We start from the raw sequence: 18,780 nt of genomic DNA on the forward strand, positions 1-18,780 counted from the left end.
TCAGTCTGGTGAACCTTCGCTGCACTCCCTCAAAAGCAAGAATGTCCTTCCTCAGCTTAGGAGACCAAAACTGTACACAATACTCCAGGTGTGGCCTCAACAATGCCCTGTACAACTGTAGCAACACCTCCCTGCCCCTGTACTCAAATCCCCTTGCTATGAAGGCCAACATGCCATTTGCTTTCTTAACCGCCTGCTGCACCTGCATGCCAACCTTCAATGACTGATGTACCATGACACCCAGGTCTCTTTGCACCTCCCCTTTTCCTAATCTGTCACCATTCAGATAATAGTCTGTCTCTCTGTTTTACCACCAAAGTGGATAACCTCACATGTATCCACATTATACTTCATCTGCCATGCATTTGCCGACTCACCTAACCTATCCAAGTCGCTCTGCAGCCTCACAGCATCCTCCTCGCAGCTCACACTGCCAACCAACTTAGTTTCATCCGCAAATTTGGAGATACTACATTTAATCCCCTCATCTAAATCATTAATGTGCAGTGTAAACAGCTGGGGCCCCAGCACAGAAAGTTGCGGTACCCCACTAGTCACTGCCTGCCATTCTGAAAAGTACCCATTTACTCCTACTCTTTGCTTCCTGTCTGACAACCAGTTCTCAATCCATGTCAGTACACTGCCCCCAATCCCATGTGCTCTAACTTTGCACATCAATCTCTTGTGTGGGACCTTGTCGAACGCCTTCTGAAAGTCCAAATATACCACATCAACTGGTTCTCCCTTATCCACTCTACTGGAAACATCCTCAAAAAATTCCAGAAGATTTGTCAAGCATGATTTCCCTTTCACAAATCCATGCTGACTTGGACCTATCATGTCACCTCTTTCCAAATGCACTGCTATGACATCCTTAATAATTGATTCCGTCATTTTACCCACAACCGATGTCAGGCTGACCGCTCTATAATTCCCTGTTTTCTCTCTCCCTCCTTTTTTAAAAAGTGGGGTTACATTGGCTACCGTCCACTCCATAGGAACTGATCCAGAGTCAATGGAATGTTGGAAAATGACTGTCAACGCATCCACTATTTCCAAGGCCACCTCCTTAAGTACTCTGGGATGCAGTCCATGAGGCCCTGGGGATTTATCGGCCTTCAATCCCATCAATTTCCCCAACACAATTTCCCGGCTAATAAGGATTTCCCTCAGTTCCTCCTCCTTACTAGACCCCCCGACCCCTTTTATAACCGGAAGGTTGTTCGTGTCCTCCTTCGTGAATACCGAACCAAAGTACTTGTTCAATTGGTCCGCCATTTCTTTGTTCCCCGTTATGACTTCCCCTGTTACAAACTGCAGGGGACCTAAGTTTGTCTTTACTAACCTTTTTCTCTTTACATATCTATAGAAACTTTTGCAATCCGTCTTAATGTTCCCTGCAAGCTTCTTCTCATACTCCATGTTCCCTGCCCTAATCAAACCCTTTGTCCTCCTCTGCTGAGTTCTAAATTTCTCCCAGTCCCCAGGTTTGCTGCTATTTCTGGCCAATTTGTATGCCACTTCCTTGGCTTTAATACTATCCCTGATTTCCCTTGATAGCCACGGTTGAGCCACCTTCCCTTTTTTATTTCTATGCCAGACAGGAATGTACATTTGTTGTAGTTCATCCATGCGGTCTCTAAATGTCTGCCATTGCCCATTCACAGTCAACCCCTTAAGTATCATTCGCCAATCCATCCCAGCCAATTCATGCCTCATACCTTCAAAGTTAGCCTTCTGGACCATGGTCTCTGAATTAACTGTTTCATTCTCCATCCCAATGCAGAATTCCACCATATTATGGTCACTCTTCCCCAAGAGGCCTCGCACAACGAGATTGCAAATTAATCTTCTCTCATTACATAACACCCAGTCTAAGATGGCCTCCCCCCTAGTTGGTTCCTCGACATATTGGTCTAAAAAACCATCCCTTATGCACTCCAGAAAATCCTCCTCCACCGTATTGCTTCCAGTTTGGTAAGCCCAATCTATGTGCATATTAAAGTCACCCATTATAACTGCTGCACCTTTATTGCACGCACCCCTAATTTCCTGTTTGATGCCCTCCCCAACATCACTACGACTGTTTGGAGGTCTGTACACAACTCCCACTAACGTTTTTTGCCCTTTGGTGTTCTGCAGCTCTACCCATATAGATTCCACATCATCCAAGCTAATGTCCTTCCTAACTATTGCATTAATCTCCTCCTTAACCAGCAATGCCATCCCACCTCCTTTTCCTTTTATTCTATCCTTCCTGAATGTTTAATACCCCTGGATGTTGAGTGCCCAGCCCTGCTCATCCTGGAGCCACGTCTCCGTAATCCCAATCACATCATATTTGTTAACATCTATTTGCACAGTTAATTCATCCACCTTATTGCGGATACTCCTTGCATTGAGACACAAAGACTTTAGGCTTGTTTTTTTAACACCCTCTGTCCTTTTTGAATTTTGCTGTACAATGGCCCTTTTTGTTCAGGTGAATGTTGGATATATGCAGCCTCTCTCATTATCTGATACTGTGTGACAGGTGAGTTTAGTATAGATACAGCCTCACTCATTCTCTGACACTATGTGTCGGGTGAGTGTTGGATGGAGACTGCCTCCCTCTTTCTCTGACACAATGTGAAAGATGAGTTTTGGATAGATTCTGCGTCTCTCATTCGCTGACATTATGTGACAGGTCAGTGTTGGATTGATACTGCCTCTCTCATTCTCTGACACGATGTGACAGGTGATTGTCGGATAGAAACTGCCTCTCCCATTCTCTGACACGATGTGACAGGTGATTGCAGGATAGATAATGCCTCTCTCATTCTCTGACACTATGTGACATGTGAGTTTTGGAGAGATACTGCCTCTCTCATTCGCTGAAACTATGTGACTGGTGAGTGTGGGATTGATACTGCCTCTGTCATTCTCTGACACTATGTGACTGGTGAGTGTTGGATTAATACGGCCTCTCTCATTCTCTGACACTATGTGACAGGTGAGTGTTGGATAGATACTGCCTCTCTCATTCTCTGACACTGCATGACAGGTGAGTGTCGGATAGATACTGCCTCTCTCATTCTCTGACAATATGTGAAATGTGAATGTTGTATAGATGCTGCCTCTCTCATTCTCCAACACTATGTGACAGGTGAATTTTGGATATATACAGCCTCTCTCATTATCTGATACTGTGTGACAGGTGAGTTTAGGATAGATACAGCCTCACTGATTCACTGACACTATGTGACAGGTGAGTTTTGCACAGATACTGCCTCCCTCATTCTCTGAAACAATGTGAAAGGTGAGTGTTGGACAGATACTGCGTCTCTCATTCTCTGATACTGTGTGACAGGTGAGTGTTGGATACATACTGCCTCTCTCATTCTCTGAAACAATGTGACAGGTGAGTGTTGGATAGATACTGCCTCTCCCTTTCTCTGACACTATGTGACAGTTTAGTGTTGGATAGATACTGCCTCTCTCATTCTCTGAAACCAGTTGACAGCTGAGTGTTGGAAAGATACTGCCTCTCTCATTCTCTGACACTATGTGACAGGTGACTGCAGGACAGATACTGCCACTCTCATTCTCTGACACTATGTGACATGTGAGTGGAGGATAGATACTGCCTCTCACATTCTCTGATACAATGTGACAGGTGAGTGTTGGATAGATACTGCTCTCTTATTCTCTGACACTATGTGACAGGTGAGTGTTGGATTGCTACTGCCTCTCTCATTCTCTGACACTATGTGACAGGTGAGTGTAGGATAGATACTGCCTCTCAAATTCTCTGACATGATGTGACAGGTTAGTGTTGGAACGATACTGCCTCTCTCATTCTCTGACAGTATGTGACATGTGAGTGTAGGATAGATAGTGCCTCTCTCATTCAGTGATACGATGTGACAGGTGAGTGTTGGATAGATACTGCCTCTCTCATTCTCTGACACTATGTGACAGGTGAGTGTTGGAAAGATACTGTCTCTCTCATTCTCTGATACTATGTGACAGGTGCGTGTTGGATAGATATGTCCTCTCTCATTCTCTGACAATATGTGACAGGTGAGTGTAGTATCGATACTGCCATTCTCATTTTCTGACACGATGTGACAGGTGATTGTAGTATAGATACTGCCTCTCTCTATTCCTGATACCAAGTGACATGTGAGTGCAGGATAGATACTGCCTCTCTCATTCTCTGATACTATGTGACAGGAGAGTGCAGGATAGATACTGCCTCTCTCATTCTCTGACAATATGTGAAATGTGAGTGTTGTATAGATGCTGCCTCTCCCATTCTCTAACACTATGTGACAGGTGAATGTTGGATATATACAGCCTCTCTCATTATCTGATACTGTGTGACAGGTGAGTTTAGGCTAGTTCAACCTCTACTCATTCTCTGACACTATTTGTCAGGTGAGTTTTGGATAGAGACTGCCTCCCTCATTCTCTGACACAATGTGAAAGATGAGTGTTGGATAGATACTGCGTCTCTCATTCTCTGATACTCTGTGACAGGTTAGTGAAGGATCGATACTGCCTCTCTCATTCTCTGACACTATGTGACAGGTGAGTGTGGGATAGATACTGCCATTCTCATACTCTGAAACTAGTTGACAGGTGAGTGTTGGATAGATACTGCCTCTCCCATTCTCTGATACAACCTGACAGGGAGTGTTGATAGATACTGTCTCTCTCATTCTCTGACACTATGTGACAGGTGAGTGTTGGATAGATACTGCCTCTCTCATTCTCTGATACAATGTTACAGATAAGTTTTGGATAGATACTGTCTCTGTCATTCTCTGATACCAAGTGACAGGTGAGTGTTGGATTGATACTGCCTCTCTCTTTCTCTGACACTATGTGACAGGTGGCTGTAGGATAGATACTGCCTCTCTCATTCTCTGACATTATGTGACATGTGAGTGGAGGATAGATACTGCCTCTCACATTCTCTGATACAATGTGACAGGTGAGAGTTGGATTGATACTGCCTCTCTCATTCTCTGACACTATGTGACAGGTGAGTGTTGGATAGACACTGCCTCTCCCATTCTCTGACTCTATGTGACATGTGAGTGTAGGATAGATACTGCCTCCCTCATTCTCTGACAATATGTGAAATGTGAGTGTTGTATAGATGCTGCCTCTCTCATTCTCTCACACTATGTGACAGGTGAGTGTTGGATAGATACTGCCTCTCTCATTCTCGGATACTGTGTGACAGGTGAGTTTAGACTAGATACAGCCTCTACTCATTCTCTGACATTATTTGACAGGTGAGTGTTGGATAGAAAGTGCCGTTCTCATTCAGTGATTCGATGTGACAGTTGAGTGTTGGATAGATACTGCCTCTCTCATTCTCTGACACGATGTGACAGGTGAGTGTTGGTAAGATACTGTCTCTCTCATTCTCTGATACTATGTGACAGGGAGTGTTAGATAGATACTGTCTCTCTCATTCTCTGACACTATGTGACAGGTGAGTGTTGGATAGATACTGCCTCTCATATTCTCTGATACAATGTTACAGATGAGTGTTGGAAAGATACTGTCTCATGTTATTCTCTGATACCAAGTGACAGGTGAGTGTTGGATTGATACTGCCTCTCTCATTCTATGACACTATGTGACAGGTGACTGTAGGATAGATACTGCCTCTCTCATTCTCTGACATTATGTGACATGTGAGTGGTGGATAGATACTGCCTCTCACATTCTCTGATACAATGTGACAGGTGAGTGTTGGATAGATACTGCTCTCTCGTTCTCTGACACTATGTGACAGGTGAGTGTTGGATTGATACTGCCTCTCTCTTTCTCTGACACTGTGTGACATGTGAGTGTAGGATAGATTCTGTCTCTCTCATTCTCTGACACGATGTGACATGCAAGTGTTGAAGAGATACTGCTTCTCTCATTCGCTGACACTGTGTGACAGGTGAGCGTAGGATAGATACTGCCTCTCTCATTCGCTGATATTTTATGACAGGTGAGTGTTGGATAGATACTGCCTCTCTCATTCTCTGATACAATGTTACAGATAAGTGTTGGATAGATACTGTCTCTGTCATTCTCTGATACCAAGTGACAGGTGAGTGTTGGATTGATACAGCCTCTCTCATTCTCTGAAACTATGTGACAGGTGACTGTAGGATAGATACTGCCTCTCTCATTCTCTGACATTATGTGACATGTGAGTGGAGGATAGATACTGCCTCTCACATTCTCTGACACTATGTGACTGGTGAGTGTTGGATTGATACTGCCTCTCTCATTCTCTGACACTATGTGACAGGTGAGTGTTGGATAGACACTGCCTCTCTCATTCTCTGACACTATATGACAGGTGAGTGTATGATAGATACTGCCTCTCTCCTTCTCTGATACAATGTTACAGATAAGTGTTGGATAGATACTGTCTCTGTCATTCTCTGATACCAAGTGACAGGTGAGTGTTGGATTGATACTGCCTCCCTCATTCTCTGACACTATGTGACAGGTGACTGTAGGAGAGATACTGCCTCTCTCATTCTCTGACATTATGTGACATGTGAGTGGAGGATAGATACTGCCGCTCACATTCTCTGACACAATGTGACTGGTGAGTGTTGGATTGATACTGCCTCTCTCATTCTCTGACACTATGTGACAGGTGAGTGTTGGATGGACACTGCTTCTCTCATTCTCTGACACTATATGACAGGTGAGTGTAGGATAGATACTGCCTCCCTCATTCTCTGACAATATGTGAAATGTGAGTGTTGTATAGATGCTGCCTCTCTCATTCTCTAACACTATGTGACAGGTGAGTGTTGGATAGATACTGCCTCTCTCATTCTCTGATACTGTGTGACAGGTGAGTTTAGGCTAGATACAGCCTCTACTCATTCTCTGACATTATTTGACAGGTGAGTGTTGGATTGATACTGCCTTTCTCATTCTCTGACACTATGTGACAGGTGAGTTTTGGATAGATACTGCCTCTCTCATTCTCTGATACTGTGTGACAGGTGCGTGTTGGATAGATATATCCTCTCTCATTCTCTGACAATATGTAACAGGTGAGTGTAGTGTAGATACTGCTTTTCTCATTCTCTGACACGATGTGACAGGTGATTGTAGGATAGATACTGCCTCTCTCATTTCCTGATACCAAGTGACATGTGAGTGCAGGATAGATACTGCCTCTCTCATTCGCTCACACTGTGTGACAGGTGAGTGTAGGATAGATATTGCCTCTCTCATTCGCTGATACTATGTGACAGGTGAGTGTTGGATAGATACTGCCACTCACATTCGCTGACACTATGTGACAGGTGAGTGTTGGAAAGATACTGTCTCTCTCATTCTCTGATACTGTGTGACAGGTGCGTGTTGGATAGATACTGCCTCTCTCATTCTCTGACAATATGTAACAGGTGAGTGTAGTGTAGATACTGCTTTTCTCATTCTCTGACACGATGTGACAGGTGTTTGTAGGATAGATACTGCCTCTCTCATTTCCTGATACCAAGTGACATGTGAGTGCAGGTTAGATACTGCTTCTCTCATTCTCTGATACTATGTGACAGGTGAGTGCTGGATAGAAACTGCCTCTCTCATTCTCTGACACTATGTGACAGGTGACTGCAGGATAGATACTGCCTCTCTCATTCGCTGATATGATGTGACAGGTAAGTGTAGGATAGATGATGCCTCTCTCATTCGCTGACACTATGTGACAGGTCAGTGTTGGATCGATACTGCCTCTCTCATTCTCTGACAATATGTGACAGGTGAGTGTTGGATAGATACTGCCTCTCTCATTCTCTGATACAATGTTACAGATAAGTGTTGGATAGATACTGTCTCTATCATTCTCTGATACCAAGTGACAGGGGAGTGTTGGATTGATACTGCCTCTCTCATTCTCTGACACTATGTGACAGGTGACTGTAGGATAGATACTGCCTCTCTCATTCTCTGACATTATGTGACATGTGAGTGGAGGATAGATACTGCCTCTGACATTCTCTGACACTATGTGACTGGTGATTGTCGGATTGATACTGCCTCTCTCATTCTCTGACACTATGTGACAGGTGAGTGTTGGATAGACACTGCCTCTCTCATTCTCTGACACTACATGACAGGTGAGTGTAGGATAGATACTGCCTCCCTCATTCTCTGTCAATATGTGAAATGTGAGTGTTGTATAGATGCTGTCTCTCTCATTCTCTAACACTGTGTGACAGGTGAGTGTTGGATAGATACTGCTTTTCTCATTCTCTGACACGATGTGACAGGTGATTGTAGGATAGATACTGCCTCTCTCATTTCCTGATACCAAGTGACATATGAGTGCAGGATAGATACTGCCTCTCTCATTCGCTGATACTGTGTGACAGGTGAGTGTAGGATAGATATTGCCTCTCTCATTCGCTGATACTATATGACAGGTGAGTGTTGGATAGATACTGCCTCTCTCATTCGCTAACACTATGTGACAGGTGAGTGTTGGAAAGAAGTCTCTCTCATTCTCTGATACTGTGTGACAGGTGCGTGTTGGATAGATATATCCTCTCTCATTCTCTGACAATATTTAACAGGTGAGTGTAGTGTAGATACTGCTTTTCTCATTCTCTGACACGATGTGACAGGTGATTGTAGGATAGATACTGCCTCTCTCATTTCCTGACACCAAGTGACATGTGAGTGCAGGATAGATCCTGCCTCTCTCATTCTCTGATACTATGTGACAGGTGAGTGCTGGATAGATACTGCCTCTCTCATTCTCTGACACTACATGACAGGTGAGTGTAGGATAGATACTGCCTCCCTCATTCTCTGTCAATATGTGAAATGTGAGTGTTGTATAGATGCTGTCTCTCTCATTCTCTAACACTGTGTGACAGGTGAGTGTTGGATAGATACTGCTTTTCTCATTCTCTGACACGATGTGACAGGTGATTGTAGGATAGATACTGCCTCTCTCATTTCCTGATACCAAGTGACATATGAGTGCAGGATAGATACTGCCTCTCTCATTCGCTGATACTGTGTGACAGGTGAGTGTAGGATAGATATTGCCTCTCTCATTCGCTGATACTATATGACAGGTGAGTGTTGGATAGATACTGCCTCTCTCATTCGCTGACACTATGTGACAGGTGAGTGTTGGAAAGAAGTCTCTCTCATTCTCTGATACTGTGTGACAGGTGCGTGTTGGATAGATATATCCTCTCTCATTCTCTGACAATATTTAACAGGTGAGTGTAGTGTAGATACTGCTTTTCTCATTCTCTGACACGATGTGACAGGTGATTGTAGGATAGATACTGCCTCTCTCATTTCCTGACACCAAGTGACATGTGAGTGCAGGATAGATCCTGCCTCTCTCATTCTCTGATACTATGTGACAGGTGAGTGCTGGATAGATACTGCCTCTCTCATTCTCTGACACTATGTGACAGGTGACTGCAGGATAGATACTGCCTCTCTCATTCGCTGATATGATGTGACAGGTAAGTGTAGGATAGATGATGCCTGTCCCATTCTCTGACACGATCTGACAGGTGATTTTCGGATAGAAACTGCCTCTCTCATTCTCTGACACTATGTGACAGGTGAATTTTGGAGAGATACTGCCTCTCTCATTCGCTGAAACTATGTGACTGGTGAGTGTGGGATTGATACTGCCTCTCTCATTCTCTGGCACTATGTGACTGGTGAGTGTTGGATTGATACTGCCTCTCTCATTCTCTGACACTATGTGACAGGTGAGTGTTGGATAGATACTGCCTCTCTCATTCTCTGACACTATATGACAGGTGAGTGTAGGATAGATATTGCCTCCCTCATTCTCTGAAACTAGTTGACAGGTGAGTGTTGGATAGATACTGCCTCTCCCATTCTATGATACAACCTGACAGGGAGTGTTGATAGATACTGTCTTTCTCATTCTCTGAAACTATGTGACAGGTGAGTGTTGGATAGATACTGCCTCTCTCATTCTCTGATACAATGTTACAGATAAGTGTTGGATAGATGCTGTCTCTGTCATTCTCTGATACCAGGTGACAGGTGAGTGTTGGATTGATACTGCCTCTCTCATTCTCTGACACTATGTGACAGGTGACTGTAGGATAGATACTGCCTCTCTCATTCTCTGACATTATGTGACATGTGAGTGGAGGATAGATACTGCCTCTCACATTCTCTGACACTATGTGACTGGTGAGTGTTGGATTGATACTGCCTCTCTCATTCTCCGACAATATGTGACAGGTGAGTGTTGGATAGATACTGCCTCTCTCATTCTCTGATACAACCTGACAGGGAGTGTTAGATAGATACTCTCTCTCTCATTCTCTGACACTATGTGACAGGTGAGTGTTGGATAGATACTGCCTCTCATATTCTCAGATACAATGTTACAGATGAGTGTTGGATAGATACAGTCTCATGTTATTCTCTGATACCAAGTGACAGGTGAGTGTTGGAATGATACTGCCTCTCTCATTCTATGACACTATGTGACAGGTGACTGTAGGATAGATACTGCCTCTCTCATTCTCTGACCTATGTGACATGTGAGTGGAGGATAGATACTGCCTCTCACATTCTCTGATACAATGTGACAGGTGAGTGTTGGATAGATACTGCTCTCTCATTCTCTGACACTATGTGACAGGTGACTGTTGGATTGATACTGCCTCTCTCTTTCTCTGACACTATGTGACATGTGAGTGTAGGATAGATACTGTCTCTCTCATTCTCTGACACGATGTGACATGCAAGTGTTGAAGAGATACTGCTTCTCACATTCGCTGACACTGTGTGACAGGTGAGTGGAGGATAGATACTGCCTCTCTCATTCGCTGATACTATGTGACAGGTGAGTGTTGAACAGATACTGCCTCTCTCATTCGCTGACACTATGTGACAGGTCAGTGTTGTATCGATACTGCCTCTCTCATTCTCTGACACTATGTGACAGGTGAGTGTTGGATAGATCCTGCCTCTCTCATTCTCTGATACAATGTTACAGAAAAGTTTTGGATAGATACTGCCTCTCACATTCTCTGACACTATGTGACTGGTGAGTGTTGGATTGATACTGCCTCTCTCATTCTCTGACACTATGTGACAGGTGAGTGTTGGATAGACACTGCCTCTCTCATTCTCTGACACTATATGACAGGTGAGTGTAGGATAGATACTGCCTCCCTCATTCTCTGACAATATGTGAAATGAGAGTGTTGTATAGATGCTGCCTCTCTCATTCTCTAACACTATGTGACAGGTGAGTGATGGATAGTTACTGCCTCTCTCATTCTCTGATACTGTGTGACAGGTGGGTTTAGGCTAGATACAGCCTCTACTCATTCTCTGACATTATTTGACAGGTGAGTGTTGGATAGATACTGCCTTTCTCATTCTCTGACACCATGTGACAGGTGAGTGTTGGATAGATACTGCCTCTCTCATTCTCTGAAACTAGTTGACAGATGAGTGTTGGATAGATACTGCCTCTCTCATTCTCTGATACAACCTGACAGGGAGTGTTAGATAGATAATGTCTCTCCCATTCTCTGACACTATGTGACAGGTGAGTGTTGGATAGATACTGCCTCTCATATTCTCTGATACAATGTTACAGATGAGTGTTGGATAGATACTGTCTCATGTTATTCTCTGATACCAAGTGACAGGTGAGTGTTGGATTGATACTGCCTCTCTCATTCTATGACACTATGTGACAGGTGACTGTAGGATAGATACTGCCTCTCTCATTCTCTGACATTATGTGACATGTGAGTGGAGGATAGATACTGCCTCTCATATTCTCTGATACAATGTTACAGATGAGTGTTGGATAGATACTGTCTCATGTTATTCTCTGATACCAAGTGACAGGTGAGTGTTGGATAGATACTTCTCTCTCATTCTCTGACACTGTGTGACAGGTGAGTGTAGGATAGATACTGTCTCTCTCATTCTCTGACACGATGTGACATGCAAGTGTTGAAGAGATACTGCTTCTCTCATTGGCTGACACTGTGTGACAGGTGAGTGTAGGATAGATACTGCCTCTCTCATTCGCTGATACTATGTGACAGGTCAGTGTAGGATCGATACTGCCTCTCTCATTCTCTGACACGATGTGACAGGTGAGTGTTGGAAAGATACTGTCTCTCTCATTCTCTGATACTATGTGACAGGTGCGTGTTGGATAGATATATCCTCTCTGATTCTCTATCAATATGTGTCAGGTGAGTGTAGTATAGATACTGCCTCTCTCATTCTCAGCCACTATGTGACAGGTGAGTGTTGGATAGATACGGCCTCTCTCATTCTCTGACGTTATGTGACAGGTGAGTGTTGGATAGATGCTTCCTCTCTACTTCTCTGACACGATGTGACAGGTGATTGTAGGATAGATACTGCCTCTCTCATTTCCTGATACCAAGTGACATGTGTGTGCAGGACAGATACTTCCTCTCTCATTCTCTGATACTATGTGACAGGTGAGTGCTGAATAGATACTGCCTCTCTCATTCTTTGACACTATGTGACAGGTGACTGCAGGATAGATACTGCCTCTCTCATTCGCTGAAACTGTGTGGCAGGTGAGTGTAGGATAGATACTGCCTCTCTCATTCTCTGATACTGTGTGACAGGTGCGTGTTGGATAGATATATCCTCTCTCATTCTCTGACAATATGTAACAGGTGAGTGTAGTGTAGATACTGCTTTTCTCATTCTCTGACACGATGTGACAGGTGATTGTAGGATAGATACTGCCTCTCTCATTTCCTTATACCAAGTGACATGTGAGTGCAGGATAGATACTGCCTCTCTCATTCGCTGACACTGTGTGACAGGTGAGTGTAGGATAGATATTGCCTCTCTCATTCGCTGATACTATGTGACAGGTGAGTGTTGGATAGATACTGCCACTCACATTCGCTGACACTATGTGACAGGTGAGTGTTGGAAAGATACTGTCTCTCTCATTCGCTGATACTGTGTGACAGGTGCGTGTTGGATAGATATATCCTCTCTCATTCTCTGACAATATGTAACAGGTGAGTGTGGTGTAGATACTGCTTTTCTCATTCTCTGACACGATGTGACAGGTGATTGTAGGATAGATACTGCCACTCTCATTCTCTGACATTATGTGACATGTGAGTGGAGGATAGATACTGCCTCTCACATTCTCTGACACTATGTGACTGGTGAGTGTTGGATTGATACTGCCTCTCTCATTCTCTGACACTATGTGACAGGTGAGTGTTGGATAGATACTGCCTCTCTCATTCTCTGACACTATATGACAGGTGAGTGTAGGATAGATACTGCCTCCCTCATTCTCTGAAACTAGTTGACAGGTGAGTGTTGGATAGATACTGCCTCTCCCATTCTATGATACAACCTGACAGGGAGTGTTGATAGATACTGTCTTTCTCATTCTCTGACACTATGTGACAGGTGAGTGTTGGATAGATACAGCCTCTCTCATTCTCTGATACAATGTTACAGATAAGTGTTGGATAGATGCTGTCTCTGTCATTCTCTGATACCAAGTGACAGGTGAGTGTTGGATTGATACTGCCTCTCTCATTCTCTGACACTATGTGACAGGTGACTGTAGGATAGATACTGCCTCTCTCATTCTCTGACATTATGTGACATGTGAGTGGAGGATAGATACTGCCTCTCACATTCTCTGACACTATGTGACTGGTGAGTGTTGGATTGATACTGCCTCTCTCATTCTCCGACAATATGTGACAGGTGAGTGTTGGATAGATACTGCCTCTCTCATTCTCTGATACAACCTGACAGGGAGTGTTAGATAGATACTCTCTCTCTCATTCTCTGACACTATGTGACAGGTGAGTGTTGGATAGATACTCTCTCTCTCATTCTCAGATACAATGTTACAGATGAGTGTTGGATAGATACTGTCTCATGTTATTCTCTGATACCAAGTGACAGGTGAGTGTTGGAATGATACTGCCTCTCTCATTCTATGACACTATGTGACAGGTGACTGTAGGATAGATACTGCCTCTCTCATTCTCTGACCTATGTGACATGTGAGTGGAGGATAGATACTGCCTCTCACATTCTCTGATACAATGTGACAGGTGAGTGTTGGATAGATACTGCTCTCTCATTCTCTGACACTATGTGACAGGTGACTGTTGGATTGATACTGCCTCTCTCTTTCTCTGACACTATGTGACATGTGAGTGTAGGATAGATACTGTCTCTCTCATTCTCTGACACGATGTGACATGCAAGTGTTGAAGAGATACTGATTCTCACATTCGCTGACACTGTGTGACAGGTGAGTGGAGGATAGATACTGCCTCTCTCATTCGCTGATACTATGTGACAGGTGAGTGTTGAACAGATACTGCCTCTCTCATTCGCTGACACTATGTGACAGGTCAGTGTTGGATCGATACTGCCTCTCTCATTCTCTGACACTATGTGACAGGTGAGTGTTGGATAGATCCTGCCTCTCTCATTCTCTGATACAATGTTACAGAAAAGTTTTGGATAGATACTGCCTCTCACATTCTCTGACACTATGTGACTGGTGAGTGTTGGATTGATACTGCCTCTCTCATTCTCTGACACTATGTGACAGGTGAGTGTTGGATAGACACTGCCTCTCTCATTCTCTGACACTATATGACAGGTGAGTGTAGGATAGATACTGCCTCCCTCATTCTCTGACAATATGTGAAATGAGAGTGTTGTATAGATGCTGCCTCTCTCATTCTCTAACACTATGTGACAGGTGAGTGATGGATAGATACTGCCTCTCTCATTCTCTGATACTGTGTGACAGGTGGGTTTAGGCTAGATACAGCCTCTACTCATTCTCTGACATTATTTGACAGGTGAGTGTTGGATAGATACTGCCTTTCTCATTCTCTGACACCATGTGACAGGTGAGTGTTGGATAGATACTGCCTCTCTCATTCTCTGAAACTAGTTGACAGATGAGTGTTGGATAGATACTGCCTCTCTCATTCTCTGATACAACCTGACAGGGAGTGTTAGATAGATAATGTCTCTCCCATTCTCTGACACTATGTGACAGGTGAGTGTTGGATAGATACTGCCTCTCATATTCTCTGATACAATGTTACAGATGAGTGTTGGATAGATACTGTCTCATGTTATTCTCTGATACCAAGTGACAGGTGAGTGTTGGATTGATACTGCCTCTCTCATTCTATGACACTATGTGACAGGTGACTGTAGGATAGATACTGCCTCTCTCATTCTCTGACATTATGTGACATGTGAGTGGAGGATAGATATTGCCTCTCATATTCTCTGATACAATGTTACAGATGAGTGTTGGATAGATACTGTCTCATGTTATTCTCTGATACCAAGTGACAGGTGAGTGTTGGATAGATACTTCTCTCTCATTCTCTGACACTGTGTGACAGGTGAGTGTGGGATTGATACTGCCTCTCTCTTTCTCTGACACTGTGTGACATGTGAGTGTAGGATAGATACTGTCTCTCTCATTCTCTGACACGATGTGACATGCAAGTGTTGAAGAGATACTGCTTCTCTCATTGGCTGACACTGTGTGACAGGTGAGTGTAGGATAGATACTGCCTCTCTCATTCGCTGATACTATGTGACAGGTCAGTGTAGGATCGATACTGCCTCTCTCATTCTCTGACACGATGTGACAGGTGAGTGTTGGAAAGATACTGTCTCTCTCATTCTCTGATACTATGTGACAGGTGCGTGTTGGATAGATATATCCTCTCTGATTCTCTATCAATATGTGTCAGGTGAGTGTAGTATAGATACTGCCTCTCTCATTCTCAGCCACTATGTGACAGGTGAGTGTTGGATAGATACGGCCTCTCTCATTCTCTGACGTTATGTGACAGGTGAGTGTTGGATAGATGCTTCCTCTCTACTTCTCTGACACGATGTGACAGGTGATTGTAGGATAGATACTGCCTCTCTCATTTCCTGATACCAAGTGACATGTGTGTGCAGGACAGGTACTTCCTCTCTCATTCTCTGATACTATGTGACAGGTGAGTGCTGAATAGATACTGCCTCTCTCATTCTTTGACACTATGTGACAGGTGACTGCAGGATAGATACTGCCTCTCTCATTCGCTGAAACTGTGTGGCAGGTGAGTGTAGGATAGATACTGCCTCTCTCATTCTCTGATACTGTGTGACAGGTGCGTGTTGGATAGATATATCCTCTCTCATTCTCTGACAATATGTAACAGGTGAGTGTAGTGTAGATACTGCTTTTCTCATTCTCTGACACGATGTGACAGGTGATTGTAGGATAGATACTGCCTCTCTCATTTCCTTATACCAAGTGACATGTGAGTGCAGGATAGATACTGCCTCTCTCATTCGCTGACACTGTGTGACAGGTGAGTGTAGGATAGATATTGCCTCTCTCATTCGCTGATACTATGTGACAGGTGAGTGTTGGATAGATACTGCCACTCACATTCGCTGACACTATGTGACAGGTGAGTGTTGGAAAGATACTGTCTCTCTCATTCGCTGATACTGTGTGACAGGTGCGTGTTGGATAGATATATCCTCTCTCATTCTCTGACAATATGTAACAGGTGAGTGTGGTGTAGATACTGCTTTTCTCATTCTCTGACACGATGTGACAGGTGATTGTAGGATAGATACTGCCTCTCTCATTTCCTGATACCAAGTGACATGTGAGTGCAGGATAGATACTGCCTCTCTCATTCTCTGATACTATGTGACAGGTGAGTGCTGGATAGATACTGCCTCTCTCATTCTCTGACACTATGTGACAGGTGACTGCAGGATAGATACTGCCTCTCTCATTCGCTGATATGATGTGACAGGTAAGTGTAGGATAGATGATGCCTGTCCCAATCTCTGACACGATCTGACAGGTGATTTTCGGATAGAAACTGCCTCTCTCATTCTCTGACACTATGTGACAGGTGAATTTTGGAGAGATACTGCCTCTCTCATTCGCTGAAGCTATGTGACTGGTGAGTGTGGGATTCATACTGCCTCTCTCATTCTCTGGCACTATGTGACTGGTGAGTGTTGGATTGATACTGCCTCTCTCATTCTCTGACACTATGTGACAGGTGAGTGATGGATAGATACTGCCTCTCTCATTCTCTGACACTATATGACAGGTGAGTGTAGGATAGATACTGCCCCCCTCATTCTCTGAAACTAGTTGACAGGTGAGTGTTGGATAGATACTGCCTCTCCCATTCTCTGATACAACCTGACAGGGAGTGTTGATAGATACTGTCTCTCTCATTCTCTGACACTATGTGACAGGTGAGTGTTGGATAGATACTGCCTCTCTCATTCTCTGATACAATGTTACAGATAAGTGTTGGATAGATACTGTCTCTGTCATTCTCTGATACCAAGTGACAGGTGAGTGTTGGATTGATACTGCCTCTCTCATTCTCTGACACTATGTGACAGGTGACTGTAGGATAGATACTGCCTCTCTCATTCTCTGACATTATGTGACATGTGAGTGGAGGATAGATACTGCCTCTCACATTCTCTGACACTATGTGACTGGTGAGTGTTGGATAGACACTGCCTCTCTCATTCTCTGACACTATATGACAGTGAGTGTAGCATAGATACTGCCTCCCTCTTTCTCTGACAATATGTGAAATGTGAGTGTTGTATAGATGATGCCTCTCTCATTCTCTAACACTGTGACAGGTGAGTATTGGATAGATACTGCCTCTCTCATTCTCTGATACTGTGTGACAGGTGCGTTTAGGCTAGATACAGCCTCTACTCATTCTCTGACATTATTTGACTGGTGAGTGTTGGATAGATACTGCCTTTCTCATTCTCTGACACTGTGTGACAGGTGAGTGTTGGATAGATACTGCCTCTCTCATTCTCTGAAACTAGTTGACAGGTGATTGTTGGATAGATACTGCCTCCCTCATTCTCTGACAATATGTGACAGGTGAGTGTTGGATTGATACTGCCTCTCTCTTTATCTGACACTGTGTGACATGTGAGTGTCGGATAGATACTGTCTCTCTCATTCTCTGACACGATGTGACATGCAAGTGTTGAAGAGATACTGCTTCTCACATTCGCTGACACTGTGTGACAGGTGAGTGTAGGATAGATACTGCCTCTCTCATTCGCTGATACTATGTGACAGGTGAGTGTTGAACAGATACTGCCTCTCTCATTCGCTGACACTATGTGACAGGTCAGTGTTGGATCGATACTGCCTCTCTCATTCTCTGACACTATGTGACAGGTGAGTGATGGATAGATACTGCCTCTCTCATTCTCTGACACTATATGACAGGTGAGTGTAGGATAGATACTGCCCCCCTCATTCTCTGAAACTAGTTGACAGGTGAGTGTTGGATAGATACTGCCTCTCCCATTCTCTGATACAACCTGACAGGGAGTGTTGATAGATACTGCCTTTCTCATTCTCTGACACTGTGTGACAGGTGAGTGTTGGATAGATACTGCCTCTCTCATTCTCTGAAACTAGTTGACAGGTGATTGTTGGATAGATACTGCCTCCCTCATTCTCTGACAATATGTGACAGGTGAGTGTTGGATTGATACTGCCTCTCTCTTTATCTGACACTGTGTGACATGTGAGTGTCGGATAGATACTGTCTCTCTCATTCTCTGACACGATGTGACATGCAAGTGTTGAAGAGATACTGCTTCTCACATTCGCTGACACTGTGTGAC

The sequence above is a fragment of the Pristiophorus japonicus genome, unplaced genomic scaffold (assembly GCF_044704955.1).
Source record: "Pristiophorus japonicus isolate sPriJap1 unplaced genomic scaffold, sPriJap1.hap1 HAP1_SCAFFOLD_37, whole genome shotgun sequence".
Classification (NCBI taxonomy): Eukaryota; Metazoa; Chordata; class Chondrichthyes; family Pristiophoridae; genus Pristiophorus; species Pristiophorus japonicus.